The following is an 18,975-nucleotide window of genomic DNA, read 5'->3' on the forward strand; positions in this document are numbered from 1 at the left end:
AGCAGAGCTGAGTCACAAAGCTCCAGGCAAACAGGACAGCACCCTAAAATGGGCCCTAAAAATAGGAACTATGAACAACCCATCTAATACACTGTACAACAACTTGAATCTAAACACACAAGTATTTAGACTTCTGTTGTAAATTAGGTATAGAAAGAATTAGAGAAAAAATCCTTACTATGTTCCCCTTGAGCCTCTAACTCAGGAGTTAAGTCCTGCAGCAACTGCCAGAGAAGTCTTGCCTGCCCAATGTGTGATGGGCTCCCATCAGAGGAGGCATTTACAGGCACCATGATTCAGGGAATAGTATTTCTTTTCAGAAAGGCTGCCAAAGAGCATAGATGGTTATTCCAATCAGATAGAAAGGGCAGGGAAATGTTTAATGAATTAAAAATATTCATTTGTTGAAATGAAGTTTATATGTAAGGACTGTATGGGTGGCTAGTGGAGGGGGGAATGGAAGCACCAGTTTAAAAAGAAAACAGCATGTTTCATCTTTTTGAGCCTGGCATGGCTGTGATGTGAAGGATGCCTTATATGTATGAAAATCAAAAGGTGTTTGTGGCATTTCTATTCCAATTTTGCAGCAGAATCAAACATCTTCCCACCTATACTTGAGCCTGCACATCAGTTACATTTCAGACCTGTTATGGCTTTTAAAAGCGTGACAAATGAAACATAAAGGTTAAGCGATGTGCATTGTCACTGAGATGTGCAGAGTTTACCACTGCATCCCATCTGGTAGCAGCAGGCTGAAGAGGACCTGGCTTGGAGCTATGTAGAATACAGTGGATTATGAATATAGGATGCACACTGCGATCAACAAAATGATGAGTGAGATAAAATAGATGCAGATCCAGTGTGAAAGGGTTTTCCAGGTAAGGCAGACTTGAAAACAGTGCCCCATGTGCTCCACCTGTAGGACACCACGAAACCAGCATGTCCACAGCTACACAGCATAAATCAGAGAATGCCTGCGGTGGAGATGAACGGGGAACAGGCAGCGCTAACAGCACAATCCGCTGTGTCCCTCTGGAATAAAACCTTCCCGCTATTTTTGCCAGATGCCCAGGTTACATGCTATGTGGCCAGAAGCCGTTGCTCACAGACTGGCATTGACATGGCAGATAACAACACAGCCACTGCTCTTGGCAGCATTTCAGAGCAAGATTTTCACAAGGATTAACTGTGCTTGAACAATCTCTCCAATATATGAGGTACAAATATTCTCTTCTTCTCCATCAGACATGCAGGTCTTTCTTGTACAAACACTGTGGCCAGCAGAAGGAAAACCTTGCCCTCCAGTTATTCAAAATGCCTTCAAAGACCCTGTGGTCAATTCTGTGGATGCTGATGGAGGGCAGGACTGTGTTCCACAGTCTTCTCTCCAACCCTTCAGCCCTGCAAAGTAAGGATCACTGGCACATTCCTGTTCTTGCACAGCTTGGCTTTTGTGTGAGCTCATTCTCCAGATAGTTAGCTTGGAAGAATTCAGGGCAAGTCCTTTCCCTCCTGATGCAGCAATGAGAAGAATATTTATGGCAGCAAGCAGGCTCCCTCTCTAGCAAGCATGGTCCCTCCGGTCCAGATCCACTCACTGAAGTAACCACAAGAGGAGCAACGATGGGGGAATTTGTAAGGAAGGTTTTGTTTAACATGGAAAACAAAATTTGGAGAGCCAAGCTGGTAGTAGAGACACCACTGCTGGACTCAACTAGCTCACTTTCATATGGTCACTTCTGCTAACACTCTTCAGCCTGTGAACATCCTTTGCCTTTCTTCAGTGGCTCTTTTCCCTTCCCTCTCACACTGTTCTTTAGCTTTCCTTTCATGTGTCTTCTGGGAGAAGGGGTATTACTGATCTGCTCTTCAGCAGTTCTGGGCCTAACAGCTCTGTTGTCCTTACTGATGCTGGAAAACTCAAATTCAGGAAAATGCTTTCTGCAGGTAATTTCAGACAGTAACTCTTGCCTCTTATCAAGTATCACAAAGAAACCAGAGGGTTTGGGCTTGGGTGTTCCCTCAGCATACCTACACTCAGAAAGTAAATCTGTACCAGAGACCTTGTCCTTCTGTAAGCAACCATAAGTGAGCAGGTCCCAAGCTCACAGGCCATGTTGGCGATGCTCTGTCAGGAAACCAACTGCCATTTCCTGCCTTTTTTGTTAAAAAGACTCACATTGCCATCTGCGGTGGCCAGAAAGAGATGGCAATTCCCAGAGCAGCAGTCAGATCTGGAGCAGGGATTCACAAGTGTCATAATTTATATCATTCCTACATGCAGGTATGGTACTGCTTCTTTTTTTGTCATCAGCAACTCTATTTTGCATCAGACATTTGTCGTCCCCTTGCCTGTGCTTCTATGAGTGTCTATAAACATCACATATGAACTTCTTTCTATCGGAGATTTTTATGAATAGCTGCCATAATAAGCTGATAAGAATCTCCAAATTTTTCTTGTAATTTGAGTTCATGTTGATGTGGGTATCAAAGCTCTAACGCATCAAAGCAAATACAGGTAAGCCTGGCTCTTGTTCAAACATCAGAAAACAGCATGTCTCCAGGATAATTCATCTTGGAGGCACCAGAATCATGCCTCAAAATGGATGTTCTGACTTGCTGTATGTATGGTCATTAAGCTCTCCACATACTTAGCAACATCTGATGAAGTTGTTCATGTTAGTATTGCAGTGTTGTTGGTAAGAAAGCAGCCTTTGGCTTCTCTGCTGGATGGAGTACCTCTGACAAAGGGTGGCTCCCAAAATCCCACCCCTGATCAGACCCTATCTGAGCTATGTTCTTCACACAACTTATCCACTATTGCATTAGTTTTTGATCTGAGGTCAGAAATGCAAGTGCATGTACCACGTAACACGGCTGACTGATCGTTGCTGTTCCAGGATCTGTTGTATTCTCTCATCAATCAGCCAATATGCATCCTGCCTCAGAAGCTGCTGCCTGTGATGTCTCTAGAAATGCAGTTCTGATGAACAAAGTTGTTGTTCAACCATATCAAACACATCATACTAGCTTCAAACACCTTGTGCCACTCAGAGCCATGAATAAAATTTCTGTTTCCATATACTCAGTCTCCATGAGTAAAATGGGGCAAAACGGGGGCATGTCCATGTGTAAGTGTCCATACTCTCTCCACAGAGTTCCCACATAAATATTTGTATTTTCTGTTGCACTGCAGTGTTTGTTGTCAAGAAATTTTAGATTTATTCATTCTAAACTGGCATAGAGACTAAACACACCCTACCTGCCCGTCCCCTTCACATGTGCTAAGAAGATAATGCGCTCTATTATCAAAGTAGGTTATTTTTTTGCTTCTTTCAAACTTTGGATTATTAAAATGTGATGCAGTTGAGGCCAAACCATGTCAAAATCTCAGAAGAGACTGGGTATTTGTGTGGCTGTCAGGAATACTCTCAGCTGCAATTAGTGAAGGGAGCCTTTTTTGGAAACAGAGAAGTTAATCTCCAGTTCCTCACTATCATAACTCTTACTGCATTTCTTCCCAAAGGATTACAGGATGTGTAGCAGCAAGCAAACTGCTATGCCTGCTAATGGCATCATTTTTGCTCTTGGACGATGTCTGTGGGGTGCCTGCAGCCATGCCCACAGCCTGGCTCACCATGCTCTGTGGATGCCCAGGAGTCCCATGTGCTTTGGAAAGCACTCAGGACTTGCATCCTCCAGGCCAGAAAGAGATGCGGCATGTCACACACAAGGACAAGTTGTTCCAAGGAGGTGACTGAGATGACATCTCACTTTAACCTATTGCCCTTTCCAGGGATATACCAGACCCCTACATAATACCTTTGCTGCCATCTGGGAGCTCTGACTTCAAGTCCTGTGTTACAGCAGTGTGGTACTGCGACATCACTACTTTTTTTTGGTGTGCACTGTAAGAGCGTGTAGGAGTTTCTTGGCACCCTAAGGATGGAATAGAAAGACTCACATTATATCATTAGTGATCTAATCTATGATGACTGCTCCTAGATGAACAATCTGCATTAAAAGTGAAGTACATGTGAAGTATCTGATTTTTCAGGAAGTATTGGGCTACCATCTAAACTGCCATGTCAGTATTCTCCACCATCACTTACATCTGCAAATATGACACGTTTGTATTCTGTCTCTTGATTTGTTATTAGTTGTTTGCCTGGATACACGTGCTAGCAGTGCCTGTGGCTCTGTGTGGACTGCAATGCCCTTTATGAAGCTGGTTATTAAATGCATAGTTGGACTGTGCCCTGTTCCACTCAGGAGTGGCTCTGCTGCCAGCAGCACCTGAGCCCATGAAGCTGAGCCACGTGGCTTCTCCAGTACCTCACAAAGCTGAAGGGAAATCATAGGGACAGTGGAGTATCCCTAAGGAAGTCAGAGCAATGGTCTCGATCCTGCAACATGTTATTTTACATGGCACTGAGACAGCAAACAATTCAATGGTTTAAAAGAGTCTAAACTTCAGAAATGTTGCCTCCATTTAAAAAGGTGCAGTAGCATATATATAGTATATAGTTCAAATATTTATTTGAAATATTAATTTGCAAAAATATCCCATTAAGGTTCTGGTTTGTGTGGTTTAATAACTCCCTATTAAAGAGCAATTTATACTTTAATAACTTTCTATGAAGAATTGTATATAATCCACTAGTAATAAAGTGTTACTAGATGATGCCATAGACAGTAGCTATAATCTCTCTCCCTTTCAAAAGTGTCTTTTGAATAAAGTTTTAAGTTGCAATAAAGAACTATAAAGCACTATGTTCTAATCAACCACAGTGGATTTTTTATGCACATACGGAATTCTAATAAAGCATGCTACCATTGTACTAACTACATCCTGCTCTTGTGCATGATCTCACTTGGAGGCTAAAGAGGATAAGGAGCTCAAAAAACTACGTGGCTGGCAAACAAACAGGGGAAAACATATAGGTAAGGAGCTGAGCCATGGGAACACCTTGAATCTGAAAAAACATAATGTTCCACTTAACCTGAAAATAAATGAACCTTTCAAATGTGGCACTTAATCGAGCTTGCTGTGAAACCCAGCACAACCTTTTTCTCCCGTACAGAAAATATTTCCTTTCTTGTAATACTTCCATGGACTCTTTCTTCCCTGGATTCTGGGCAAACTTTGAGTGGTTTTCAGTCAGTTTTCAGACCTAGTTATCTGTGAATTCAGTGCAAAGCTAGGGGAGAACTAGCATTATTCAGACAGTGAGAAAGCACACCCTAAGAAGAGACTGGTTCTTAAAATAACCACCTGCTCAGTGCTCCAGTGAAAACTGAGATTACAGCCACAAGCTCTATCTCCAACCCTCCCCTCCTCTCTTGCCACTCAATCCTCAGAGCAGAACCGCAGAAGAACACCGTATGGAAAATAAAATTGCCTGTGGCCTGACATGTTCCCTTTCCTGCTCTCTACTGAGCATCCACATAGTGTGAGCTGACTAGGCACAGAGGCACAAGACTTTCCTCTGGATCTAGTTACCCGGGGTACAGCAGGTGGCAAACAGGTCAGCCCAGTTATCAGTGTTTCGTACTTTGGTTGCTAAAGCAAAGTTGCCTGTTATGATCAAAGTCTATAGTATAGTTTTTTAATGCAATCAACCATCCAAAAGCTGAAAGAAATGTTATAGGAAGGATTAGTTGAGTTTCAGAGAACTGAATTAGAAACATGGTTTTAACTGATATTCAGTAGTAGCTTGGCACATAGATCCTAGAAGCCCTCTGGAAATCCTAGACCAGGCCAGTGGGTGATCCACCATTTCAGCACTGTGCTCAGTAATTTTATCCTCAAACAATTTTAGTTAGGGACACTCCCAACATCTATCTCACAAATTACCTATGGAGTCACATCCCCTGCAGCACTGGTAGGATATTGTATCATGCATCTTTTTTAGCTTATGACTGGAAAAGATAAGATCTGAAAAGAATTTGGTGGTGAGGTAGGTGATGAAATTCTGCTGCTGTGTTTGAATACATCAGGCAAGAATTGTTTTGAGTCCTGAATATGTATTCGATTTCCGCAGGCTTCTAGGTGAGCATCTTCTGCCGAGGGAGTACAAGCATTGATATGCAGATAGAACACAATAACTATCAATACTCCAATGACACCTGGAAAACCAGGAAATACATTCTTCCAAAATAGTAAATGGACTAAGAGCCATTCATATGTTTAACATTAGATGCCAGAGAATGTGATGTTGCCTGTGTAGTCTCAAGTTTTATTTGTGTGCATAGGTAAATACAACTTAAATGATCTTTTTAGAGATGCTTATCAGTCTCTGCTATGCTTTGCACACAAGGCATGAAAACAGTTACTCAGTATCAGGGAGAAAGGGGAAGGAGAGCACTGCAGGTTTGACCCTTCTTCAGCTACCTGGATATGATCTGGAAAAGGGCATACTTTATTTAACCCACAGCACTGGGCATTGTACCCTAAGTTTTCATGTGAACACAGACAGTTTCTTTGAGTGGTATGCAGAATAAATGAAGTTTAGCCACCGATGTATGACAAACTGGGGGAAAGGTAGCTAGATGCTGGGATGCTTTTTGTAGTAGTATGCTTTACGGAAATAAATTACTGTGTGGTGATTTCCTGTAAGGCCCAGCATGCTGAAATGTAGGGAAGCAGGTAACAAGGCTAGGTCCTAACGAGACAGGCATAGCTTGCCCAGCTACCTCTATCTCTTGCTGAGGCACTAGTGGGTAGAAAATGGACATGCTAGGATCTGCCTGCTGGCTCCCAAGCTGGGAGAAAGGTAACCACAAAAATACAGAAACAGAGAGTGGAAAAAATTATCCTGTACTTTGAATGCACCAACATCAAACACATCGGGGAAGCAAGGTTCCAACACCGGAAAATGGAGAGCACTATTTTCTGATCATCATTTTCTGATGGCTTGTGCGTTTGCAGCTGAGTCAGACTGGCCTGTTCACTCTTGCATGGAGAGCTACCTGCCAGGGGCCAGGAGGAACTGGCAGATTATCTCGACATCTTACACCAGCGCAGCCTGTTATCTGAACATGGACCAGGATCCTGCCTGGGGAAATCCTGCAGCAGGGCAGCACAGCTGGTAGAACTGCTTCCCTCCTGTACTGCTTCCCCACTCCAAGGAGCGTGGATTCAGGTCTCATCTCTGAAATGTTCCCTTCTCATCCCTTTTATGTCACCATGCATCTATATTTCTAAGCGGGGGCATTATCCCTTCTTCCGTTTTACCTTTCAATAAAGCAAACTAAACAAAGAGGTATCAAGCCCCTGAACATCAATGGGGAGAATACACACATATTCTTGGGCTGTCCAAACTATAGACCTAACATCCTGAGATGCAGCAAACACAGCTTCCCTATTGTCCGGGCTACCCCAGCTGAGCTGAAAGGAATGGCCCAGGGGCGGGGGAGAGGAGGATCAGCTGTGGGCCTGATCCCAGCTGCATCCAACCAGCTTTGTTACAGGCAACAAAGAGCAGAAGAAAAGACTTTTGTCCTTCATTGCAAGAGCAACCAACCTCCGTCTCATTGGCAGGGTGACGATTAACCGGAGAGGATTCATTTATTGTTTGGCACTCGAGATCTCCCAGCAGCAGTCCACTCCAGCCTGCTCAAATAATGGGCGGCACCCTGTTTTTGTAAATGACTCAGGCTGGCTTTGTCTCTTTCTGTGCCAGACTGCACAGCCTGGAAGAGCTGGTTGGCAGTGCTGGATGCTGGAGAGATCTCACTGAGAGATGGCTATGGAAAAAAAAGGGATAGAGAAAATGAGTGAAAAAAGACCTGTGCCACGACAGGCTGAAGAGTGAAGTGAGGTCTCCTTCCAGTGAACCTGGAATAAGCAAACAGTGCTGGGTTGACAAGCATTTCATGAGGGCTCCAGCACCCCGTCTATAAGATCCCTTCTGGGAGGACAGGCAACATAGGCTACTTATGTTAGGACCTATAGCCTGGAGTGAGTTTTATGGAAGAACTCTTGACCCCTGCAAAAGGGCATAACATGAGAGCAAAAACAACACCACTGCAGCAGTCTGTGCACTTTCCTGTAAGAGCAAGACCTTCCCACCGGCTCAGCTGGGGAAGAATGAATCCCATTCAGGGACGGAGACTTGTGCCATGGAGGCCTGCCACCAGACACCCCTTCCTGATGCTAATCCTATTCTTCTGCTGTGGATCAAGTAATTTTTGTGTGAGTATTTTTCCTTGGCTAAAGAAAAAAGATATTTAACCACAACAAACCTGCTGCCAGAAAATGTCAATCTTAGCTTCTTGGGTCTATATTATAAGCACCAGCTACCAACTTCTGACTGTCATCTAGTTTTTACTGCAGAGGTACCTCACACATTGACACAGATCTCCTGGCAGTGCCAGTGTGTTGCCACCCTCCTGAAAACAAGCATGTGCAGTCCTCCAAGACATGAAAGAAAGTTAATTAGGTTTAGTGCTAGAAGGCAGCAACAGCAATATTTTAAATACTCTCTTGCAACACTTGTTTGGGAGTGCAGGGAAATTCTCTTTGCAAAGAAATACTTTCATTAGTTTGGAGAGTAGAGAAATACAGCCTAATAAGTTTTAAACCTTGCTTGGTCACCAGCCTGCCCCTACTTTGAACACTTTAAAACTCCTACTACCTATTCAGGTAACTCTATCATTCTAGCAGAGGCTGGAGAGGGACAGCATCCTCATCACATCCTATTAAACCACTGAGGAAAGGCAAGAGCATGGCACATCCTCCTTAAGCAAAGCTTTGAAATATGCTTTTAAAAATGTTTTTGCAACACTTCCGACAAACCAAATGTTTTATGTTTCGTTATTAATTTTTCCTAAATTAAATGGATGCTAGTAAAAACTTTCTGAGCCATGGCCTAGACCTGACCCAAAAGTGGATTGATACCAACCCTATGACTACCACCACCCAATGTGTCCCCATGCTCAGCCTCAGACAACAACAGAGGAGTTGGCAGTTTCTGAGGTGCTTGACCTTGACCAGCACACCCAGCAGCTCCCACCCACAGCTATCCCAAGGGGAAGGAGATGTTCCAGCAGTGTGGGCTGGCGCTGTGCAGGGATAGAGAATATGAGTGGCTCCTACTCACTGCAATCTCCTCCAACAACCTGCGTCTTATCAGACACATGTCTGATCATTATCAGTTTGATTGAACCACTGCTGAGAAGTGCAATCACCATTGCTTATCCTTGAAAATATCATTGTTTGTTCCATCATCCATTTCCTCACAATTCTGCTTTGAATTTTTCCATGAAAATCTTTCATTTTTCAATAGCTCTTTGATCCCAAACCCTCCACTTAGCTGCTCACAGTTGGAAAATACTACACTGAAGCAGAACTCATCACTAAAAAACAAAAATACAGGAAAAAATATACCCTGTGATTTCCACTGCTCATGGACTGTTCAGTGATGCCAATAACTGAGAAACAGCACGCCACTGTGAGTTGATTTTGCTAAACAAGAAGAAGGCAAGAGTTCTAAGGCCTAATATTGTAAACAATAACCCTGCAGAATATTGCAGCATCATTACATTCAGGAAAGCAGTGTTACTGTCTCTATTGATTACATGTTAATGGAAGGAAAGCATTAGAATACATGTTAGTTATGGGCTGAACAGAGTGGGAGAGGGCACCCAGGGGCAGCATGTCCCCACACAACACATGACAGGTAGCTGGCAGTATGTTCCTCCAGCACGGGGCTGAGGTGGAGTTCGCCCACTTCTCAGTCCCACTCCCACACTGGTGCTCATCCACCAGTGGTGGAAGGATGATTCCCTTGCTCACCAGGCATCTCCCTGTGGTAGTCACTGCTCCCTCCTGTTGCCAAGAAAAACAGCATTTCACCAACTTTCTGAATTTTGTTTTATTTTTGCTCTGAGTGTCCTCAGCACACTCATTAGTTCAAGCCTTCGAATGAGCTGAAAATGAGTTACAGATGGGCACTGAATGCAACAGAATGCTACTATTTGTTCAAGACCCTTTATGTACATCTCTCACCCAAAATGCAAAACATAGCAAGAGCTGGCAAGAGACAGCCAGTCTCCACTGTACTAAAAAATAACATTCTTAGAATTAGATACATGTATTTCCATATGATTTTTAGTAAACCAGTCTTGAATGGGAAGACACCAAGTGTGGAAACAAATCAACAAGCAGAGAGGGGAGGCTGTGTATGCTGCTGTGTCAGCTGAGCAGGCAGCACACTGAAACGTTAAATACTCTCTCAGTCACATGTCCTTCTTGCTTTCCTCAGCCCATTCCCTCAAATCCCTGCTGCACCATTCATCTCACTGCAATATCCAAAGCAAGTGGTGATTCGTGTCTCACTGTGCCTCTGCATCAGCACTACAAGGACCTGTGCACCATGACCTGGACATCATCATCTCCCTCTAAAAACTTGGTTCCTGGGTTCCAGCACTGGTATGGCATTACCAGCACTAGCAGCAGGGCACTCACTCGTGTGGATGCAGTGACATGACAGCAGGAGGTGAAGGATTTGCCCCAGGAACCAGATAGCAGGCACAATTGCCTTTCACTGATTAGACATGGTCATAATTTCTAGACATCACCAACAACATTGTGTGCAATATGGTCTGGAGCCCTGGTACCACCTGCAGCCTTATGGCTAGTTGTGAAATCACCTCTCCCCTGTGTCCCCTCAACACAGCTTTACACGCAGCAGCATGGTCCAACTGCAGTGTGGGCAGATGGAGAGAACAGAATGGAAGACAGTATTATATTTCAGTTGGAATGGACCTACAACAATCATCTGGTCCCACCGTCTGACCTCTTCAGCATGAATAAGAGTTAAATCTTGTTATTAACAGCATTGTCCAATTGCATCTTGAACACTGATATGTATGGGCGTCAACCACCTCTATAGGAAGCCTGTTCCAGAGTTTGACCACCCTTTTTGGTAAAGAAATGTTTTCTAATATCTAGTCTGAACCTTCCCTGACAGACGCAGCTTTGAACCATTCCCATATGTCCTGTCCCTGCATCCCAGGGAGAAGAGCTCAGCACCTCCCTCTTCACGTCCCCTCCTCAGGAAGCTCTAGAGGGCAATGAGGTTGCCCCTCAGCAAAGGTCAATATCTTCCTTTGGAACAAATAGCCACAAAAACCAAATAGGAAATCAAAAGGAGAATTAAATGCCTTATCCTAGGATTCTGTTGCAAGTGGCAGTTTACGGCCTTGAGTCCTGGCATAAGTGAAATGGCACTTGAACTGATGGGGTTTTCTTCCTTTCATGGCCACATCTAGCTCACATCCTCTTCTAATAATACTGGCAAGAATAAGCTGTTACTGTTATCAAAGGATGGATGTGACCAAGTATTTCTCTATCCAACCTATTTTCAACAGCTGGTATCAGAATTTAAGGAACTATAACCAAATCAGGGTCTAGCTGAAACACCTGAATGTGGGTAAATTCATGGGCCAGTCCCGTGTGTATAACATACTCAGTAAATACAAGGATTCTGTTTTACGCAGCTGCAGACAGTGAAGTGTAGATAGCAGCCCAGCAAATAGATTCTGCAGCTTGTCTTTTCTATGACACTTTGTTAAATACATTATTGCTTCATCATTGCTTGCGGTTTATTTTGGCAAGCCCACAACATCACATTTCTCAAAGTCTTCTGTACCTTAATAAGTCCAAGCACATTTGGAACAGAGAAGGGAAGAAACTAGATGCATTGTGCACAACTGGTAACAGTTTCCTGCCACGCCTGATTAACGGAGTAAAAACAAAACTCAGCTTCTGTTGGAAGCGGTCCCATCCAAGGTATAGGTTGCATAAATTGCCCTTAAGGGAAAGAGGAAAAGGGATGCTTGCTCTGGGGAATTGTTCTGGGGTATTGTTAAGGTTTGGTATATTACTGTTTTTTTTAACAAACAGTTTGATTTTACTATGAGGGAGGAGAAGAGGGAATCCTGCCAAGCAGGACTGGGACACTGGTTCTGCTACTGCATTTTCTGCCAGCACATCACTTCTGCAAGCGGATTTGAATATCCTGGTGTATACGTCTTGTTCATCTCCTACACAGAGTCCATGGGCTGCATGGGGTTCACATGCATGTAGTGCAGTAGGTCAGTGGTATGACATGGTATTTAGAAATGGGGGAACTACCTCTCTACTAGTCTAAACATGATTCCAGACAGGAAAATTCCCACCTCCTACCCTGCGTCATTTCATCATGCTTGGTTAAATGATGTCATGAAGCCCAGTCACACAATTATGCCCATTTACATGCCAATCACTGCCTCTGCTCTACACATGTATTTCAAAGAAAAACTATTTGAGTTAAAGTAGCCAGTTCTCTGTTGTTCCCTTCCTCTTTTTCTTTTTTATTCTTTTTTAGAACAGAGGAAAACCCAATTTTCATTCCTGCACAGGTTACTTGTCATTCATTCTGGCAGCTATTCCTGACTACAATGCTCTTAAAATTGTACATTGGAAAACTTCTTTCAGGTGTTGCAGTGTACAGTTAATGATAGTAATTGACAACTGTGTCATTTTACACAAGGCTGTCATCCTCTTTTGTTAGTATCTATAAACATTTCTTTGTTTACCAAGGCAGATTCAATTTGCCTCCATTAGGAACCACATACAGATTGATACCTTCATGTACATTTGCGGTTTCTTTTGAATCCAATTGTAAGATCCAATTGTAAATCCAAAAGAAATTAGGTGGCTTCCTAGAGATTTCCTTTTGCTATATTTCATCTTCTGTTCCTATAGCTCTTGATTTTTCATTGCTGAACTGCTCTAAAATGCTTACAGAAATTACAGCTGTGCTCACGGATGTGTAAGGTTTCTTCCTCCAGCTGTCATTCAGCAAGCAAACATTCTATGCCTATGAAATATTTGTTGGCTGGCAGAGTTGTCCCATTTTCTCAAGTACTACTGCTGACTGCAGCTAAACCTTGCGAAACTTGTGAAGTTGAACAGTTAGCAATGCATACAAATGCTCTACCAGCTCTTTGTTTGATATGTATAGGAATTCGGATTTTCCTTAAACTACATCCTAGATGCTTCTAGTAGATACCAGTGGCTCACTGGTAAAGGAGCCTGCCTCAGTGTTGTAAGTGGGAAGGGATTGCAACCTGTATTCCAGAGGGGGAGATGTTGAACATGTAATATTAATACACAAATAATGAAAGAAAAGAAGGAAAGAAGAACACTATTTTGTTTCTAGCCATGATGGACATACATAACTTTAAGTGATTTCCTTAGCACCCAAACAGATTTCCTTACTGCCCTTTTAATGGCACATTTCAGAATATAGCTGGGCCCTGCAGGGCAGAACAACGTCAAGCAGGACAGTCAGAGACATTCCCCACAAATTTCTCTGGCTTGGGAAGATACTGCTTTGTGATCACAGCAGCTGGAAGTAGCAGGAGCTGAACTGCGGCAGGGAGAACAACAGTGTTGTAGTTACATGCAGAAAGTTTTATAAAGTCTTCAATGTATGTGCCTTGTCAGAATTTACAATAATTTAAGGTGCTTATTATTCCTCCAGGCATGGAACTCATAAATATTACTCAGTGCTATTTGTCATTGGCTTCTCTGTCATGCATAAAGCAAAATTAAATACTTATCTCTATATCGTTAACGTATTAAACATTAGGATTTATGGGGTTTGAGATCTTACTTGCTCTGAGAACATTAACTTCCTGATGAAAGATCTAAACGCAAATAGAAGGAACGCCAAAATACCCTGGAACATAATTAAGGATACTGAGGTGCGAAGAAGCCCCAGGCATAGGAATGTGCAGTTTTCTTATTTCCACTTTCACGGTGGGCTAGTTTTCTTTGTTCCGCATTTCTATCCACTCTCCCAATGTGCCACTGTGTTGCTTTGCAAGAAGTCATCAGGTGATGAAAATCTAAGTGCATTCCTATATGGATTATCAGAGAAAAAGCGTCCCTGGCTTAAAACATGTCCTCACTATCTGTACTGGGAAACTGCAATTCAGCAGTGTCTAAAACATTAAAAATATCATAGATCCCTCTTTCCATATGAAGAAAAATTTCTTTGGTAGCTTTACTTGATTTGTTGCTATTCAAGGATTCTTGCAAACACGCATTGATCAGGGACAACTTTTAACTAAATCTCTATCTGCAGCATAATAGAAATGCTTTCTGTGTTGTTGTGTATCCCTAACCAGCAGGTAACAGCTGGCATTTTCTAGAATGCACACATACATACAGGAAGCAAACACATTTGAGTTTTGCAAGCAGAGGCTTAAATGGTGCTGAAAACCCTCCCATCTAAAACCCATCAGGAGTTACTAAAAGCAATTTTTAACTTTTTCCATATCCACTTCCATGAATCCGATGAAGTTAATGGATTTATGTAAGCGTTGACCTTGATTCTATGACTTTAAACAAGGGTGGGTGAGGGTCTGACAATACTGTGCAAATGCATGGTTTTATTCAGTGAAGTAATGCCCTTGCGAGAACAACGTCTTTAAAATAAGTATTAGTTTCCCATAGTGTCTGTCACTTTTCTGACAGAAACCAGAGGACACATTTAAGTTTACACTACTGATGCTCACAAAAGCTGTCCCTGTATAGCATTGTGCAGGCATCTGCCAGAGGGTTTTATGGGCTGGGATTAAGAGCCTGGCCTCAGAAGGAGGCTGCGCACATAATGGTGGCAGAAAATGGTGTTTTACTCAATGAAAGTGCCCGTGTCCATCTTGGAATAGCACGAATAAAACACAATGCAGGTGGATGCTGCACTGTGTCATGTCCCAGGGAAACTTCAGGCATCAGAAAAGACATGTTTCTTGGGTAGAGTTACGGGCAGAGAACTGATCCATCACTGCTCACATGTTCTCACAGTCAGTAAAAGTTGCAGAAAATATGAGCTATGACAGCACAGGCGTGAGCCCAGAGGATGCTAGCCTCCAGGGCACCACAGCAGAGCCAGGGGTACCACTGCTGAGCCTCCACTCTAGTCATGTACTTCCCCTTGTAAATTTTTCCCTGAAGGCCCTATTTAGACAGCCAAAAAGACTTTACACCCAGATGATGCTTCTCTACACACATACATTTGCTGCTTCACCATGGGAGACCGTCAGAGTCTCACAGGAGGTTTCAGGAGCAGGCTTTGTCAGGACTCTTGCTTGGCAGCCCTGAAGCCACTCTTCTTGTCCTCTTAACAGCTGAGGCCAAACTACATCCCAGCAGCAATGTTGGTGGCCTATTGTAAAACACAGTGAACTTACTGGCACTGTAACATCTTGTATCTCATCCCAAAGGAGTAAGATATGTATTTTTTTGAGGAGACATTTTCTACTCTACCTTGTTCTAATTGATTTAAATATCCTTAGTGACGTACTCCACCCTCTGCTTATGAGACTTTCTCACAGCACAGCAGAGCTCACTGCCAGCCCAAGGTTTGCAATTATTCATTCCTTCCATCATTCTTGCTTTTACGATCCTAAGTAATTCCTCTCCCACTTACGTGTAGGCTGTAACGTCTCATCTCTGAGGCCAACTAACCTCTGCCACTTTTCTCATCTCCCTCTTGGCCCATTTTTATTACATTTTGATTTTTGGTAATATTTGTAACTCTTTCCATGTAAGTACAATTAAGTAATTGTATTAATCACTCTAGGAAAAAAACACAAGTTAATGAGTTCAGACTTCATACCAGTTGTTGAAAACTCCTGATTCTTCCCACTGCTAATGGGAAGCAGAGAACAGTGATGAAGGTGCCATTGCCACCGTTCACCTACCGTACTGCTTTCCCCATGCCCTAAGGCTGTTTCTGCTTCTGTTCACCTGTGTTTACTTGTCAATATTGCATTCAGTCAGCACTAGGTCTCATTAACTAAAACAAGCCAGGTACCAGAGCTGCATCATGCTGTTTGAACATCATGTGAGGAAGGCTGGTTTTTGAGGGAAACAGGACATAGCTGGCAGCTGACTCCAGCTCTGGTTGGTCTCCATCTTATTTTCTAGGTTTAGGGCAAACAGACCTTTTCTCTGGTTACTTGTACTGGGCACAGATTAAGGACTTTCCTTACACATTAATAACTAAAAGAACAGTGGCATATTCACATAAATGGAGAGACAGGTTTTCTTTTTTAAACGAAAGAATCCTGAAAAATTGAAGAACCTGTTATATGTTTGGAGATTACTTTCTAAACCCCAAAATGAATACTAAAATGCCAGCAGTGTGATTTTCAGTATCCCACTCTTCTCTTTTAAGGAGGTCTTTTCTCATTCCGTGCATTACGGATGTTTAATTGAAAGGTTACACACAGGGTCATCAACAAGGCTCACAATGCCTCTAGCCTTACAATACACTTCACTTCAAAGGGATTGGCTGCATTCCTGAGCCTTGTACCAATAAGCACTAATAACACTGAAAAATGAAAACTGAAACAGATGTCTCCAATAGCATTGATTCTTATTAGCTGTTCACAGCTATTCTTACACCTCTAGGCATAACGAAGCCAAGCCTGCGTGCTGGGTGTGCGGCTGCACAGGGCCTTGGTAATGCCGTTGGAATGCTCCCCTCTGCTGCTGCTTGCTGCATTCTTGACAGACTGTCTCCATTATAATCTTAAGAAAACTTCTTAAAAATGTCATTTTAAAATGCATCAAATATGTAAACTCTTACTTAATAAGGACAGGATTTGACAGTAACATGTATTTCTTAAAATTAACTGGGAAAACCAGTGATCAAATGCACGTTAGAAAGACAGAGCTGAACTGTACATTTATCTGTGCCTCGCTGCAGATCCCGGATCTGTTATGACCACCCAGAAAGAGCTTAGGGCAGCAATGTGGCAAGATAATGGAAGGATAGCAATTAATAGGTAAAGAAAAGAAAAAGGTTTTGTGCATATCACTCTGCTGTAAATACCCCAAGCAGACAAGTAACAGACACCAATTCTTTATGTAATCTGTTCAGTGAACAGAAGTGAAACTCATTTGGTATAACCCACAAGTGTAATGAGTATCTGTACCCTCGCACACAAAACCAAAGCCTAAACCACAAACTTATGTGGGTTTGCAGAGCTTCCTTGTCTGTCTGTTCTAACACATTTTTGCTCTTGGACATTATTTTCCTACTTAGAAAGAAGGCAGCCATGAGAGACATCTATCAATCTAGAAGGAACAGATTTTAACGTCATTTAACATGGACAATGGAAGCTGCTCCTGCTGAAGAAGGAGATCGTATTTTTATTGTTAAAGGTTGGTAGTGTGAGAACAACTTTCCAAGTGGACCAGCAGCCTGTGTGACAAAAGGGAAGTGAAAGCTAATGCAGAGATGCTAAGAGAAGGTTGACAAGGGCAAAGCAGAGGGCTGTGCTGAGCTTCACAGTCCAGCTTGGACACTCACATGTGCCAGGAATTCACGCATTTCTGTTGCTGGCAGAGTTCTGTATATTCACTACTGAGTTAGGTTTGAAAAGCTGGGGTTGCAATACACTGTGCATTCAGGCCCAAGTGTCCGCTTTCCATGCTGAAGAGTCAATATAAAGAAAACTGTATTTTGCTGTGGATCTCTTAGGAACTAGATCTCCACTGTCAAAGTGGTCAGTGAAAAGATATTGCTTAATACTATATGAAGCATCCTCCCTATCCTGAATCTCTCTTCCCTGAAGACCTCAGTGTACCTCTGGAGACCATTTTATACCTTTGAAATCTGAAGTCTGACCTAATCCTGCATCTGAAGATAATCCTGAAAATCATCCTCAGCCTTCAAAGTAACAGAGTAAAACTGGGAAAGAAAGAAGATGATGTCTGTCCTGTGCAACTGGGAATGAAAATGCAGCGCTGTGCCAAAAGGATCACCCCTGTAATGTTCTAGATCCTGTAAAATTGTATGCATTAGTAACACTGAGGAAGAAAAGCAGGAATCTGGTGTGATATGTGTGTGGTAACTTTATCCATGCTGAGAAGATTTCCAGACAAGGTGAAGCTCCTGACTGTCAATCTCAACCATTGCATCATCTTCAAGGCATGACTCTGCTCACTGTCCCGTTCAGCATGTTAATTTAGGGCACTGAACAAACCCGGCAGCTTTTCCCCATGCCTATTCTGACGTTAGGGAATTCAGCGCAATCAAACCAAGATGCTGTGCTTTGCCAGTGATAGTGATTTTTCCTATGCACGTGCTGTCTGACTGTTCAGCAGTGCGTTCTTGCCTCAGATGAAGAATGCTATCACACAACATACCATGTAACCAGACCAATTGTAAAAGTCACTTCTGGAGTATTAAGAATGGGCTGGTGATGCCTGCACAGGTCTGCAGGGATTGTTCAGCTTGCTCGAGGGGAGGAGTTCACGGGATTTATTGTACACTGCACCACACAGAACACATATTTTGACTTTTTAGAGAATACCCCTGAAGGGAAACATCATTCAAAGGGCAGAAAAGGGAGGGGACCTTTTCCATGGAGGTTGTGCACCAATGACAGGCTCAGATACATCAAAACCATCAAAAACACCGGGCAAGAGTTTTCCTACTGCTCGACACTCGCTGTTGTAAGGATAAAGGAAAAGGATGTCCATCTGCAGCTACAAATACACTGTAGCTGCATTTCAACTGTGAAAACCTCCTTTTATCTTCAAGTAGAAAACCAAGTTTTGTTTTGGTAGGTGTCCATATAAATGTGAGCTCATTGTTCCTTCAGGTTTTACCAATGGCTTCTAATTCCAGATGTAGAAACATTTCTACCTCCCGAGTGAGTCCAAGTGAGATTCACTACTCAGAGATGTAGAAAAACAGCATTCTGCCTGAGCTGGGATCAGGAAGGAACTCCAGCGTCATGCATGGCTGCTAGCTCCCCTCTGCTTTGGATCTGCTTAGGGCAGTCTTTCAGGACAATCCAACAGGCTCTGGAGCATGCTGAACGCTACCAGTGATTCCCTCTGTTTCCTTTTAGCTGCCAGTCCAAACTATTTTTTGCCAGAAAAGGTTATGCAATGAGATG

At 42.9% G+C, this 18,975-nt stretch overlaps 1 long non-coding RNA gene across 1 annotated transcript in view; it reads right to left on the bottom strand.

The window, feature by feature from the left end:
- Positions 1–6,804: 6,804 nt before the first annotated feature.
- Positions 6,805–18,975, bottom strand: part of LOC134175469 (uncharacterized) — a 29,906-nt gene continuing 17,735 nt past the window's right edge. The window contains exon 3 of the long non-coding RNA XR_009969019.1: positions 6,805–7,749. This is a non-coding gene — a long non-coding RNA (uncharacterized LOC134175469). The remainder of the gene's footprint in view (positions 7,750–18,975) is intronic.

This window comes from Pezoporus occidentalis, unplaced genomic scaffold, assembly GCF_034315485.1.
Source record: "Pezoporus occidentalis ecotype Australia unplaced genomic scaffold, CSIRO_AGI_Poc_V1 ctg68, whole genome shotgun sequence".
In the NCBI taxonomy this organism is placed as follows: Eukaryota; Metazoa; Chordata; class Aves; order Psittaciformes; family Psittacidae; genus Pezoporus; species Pezoporus occidentalis.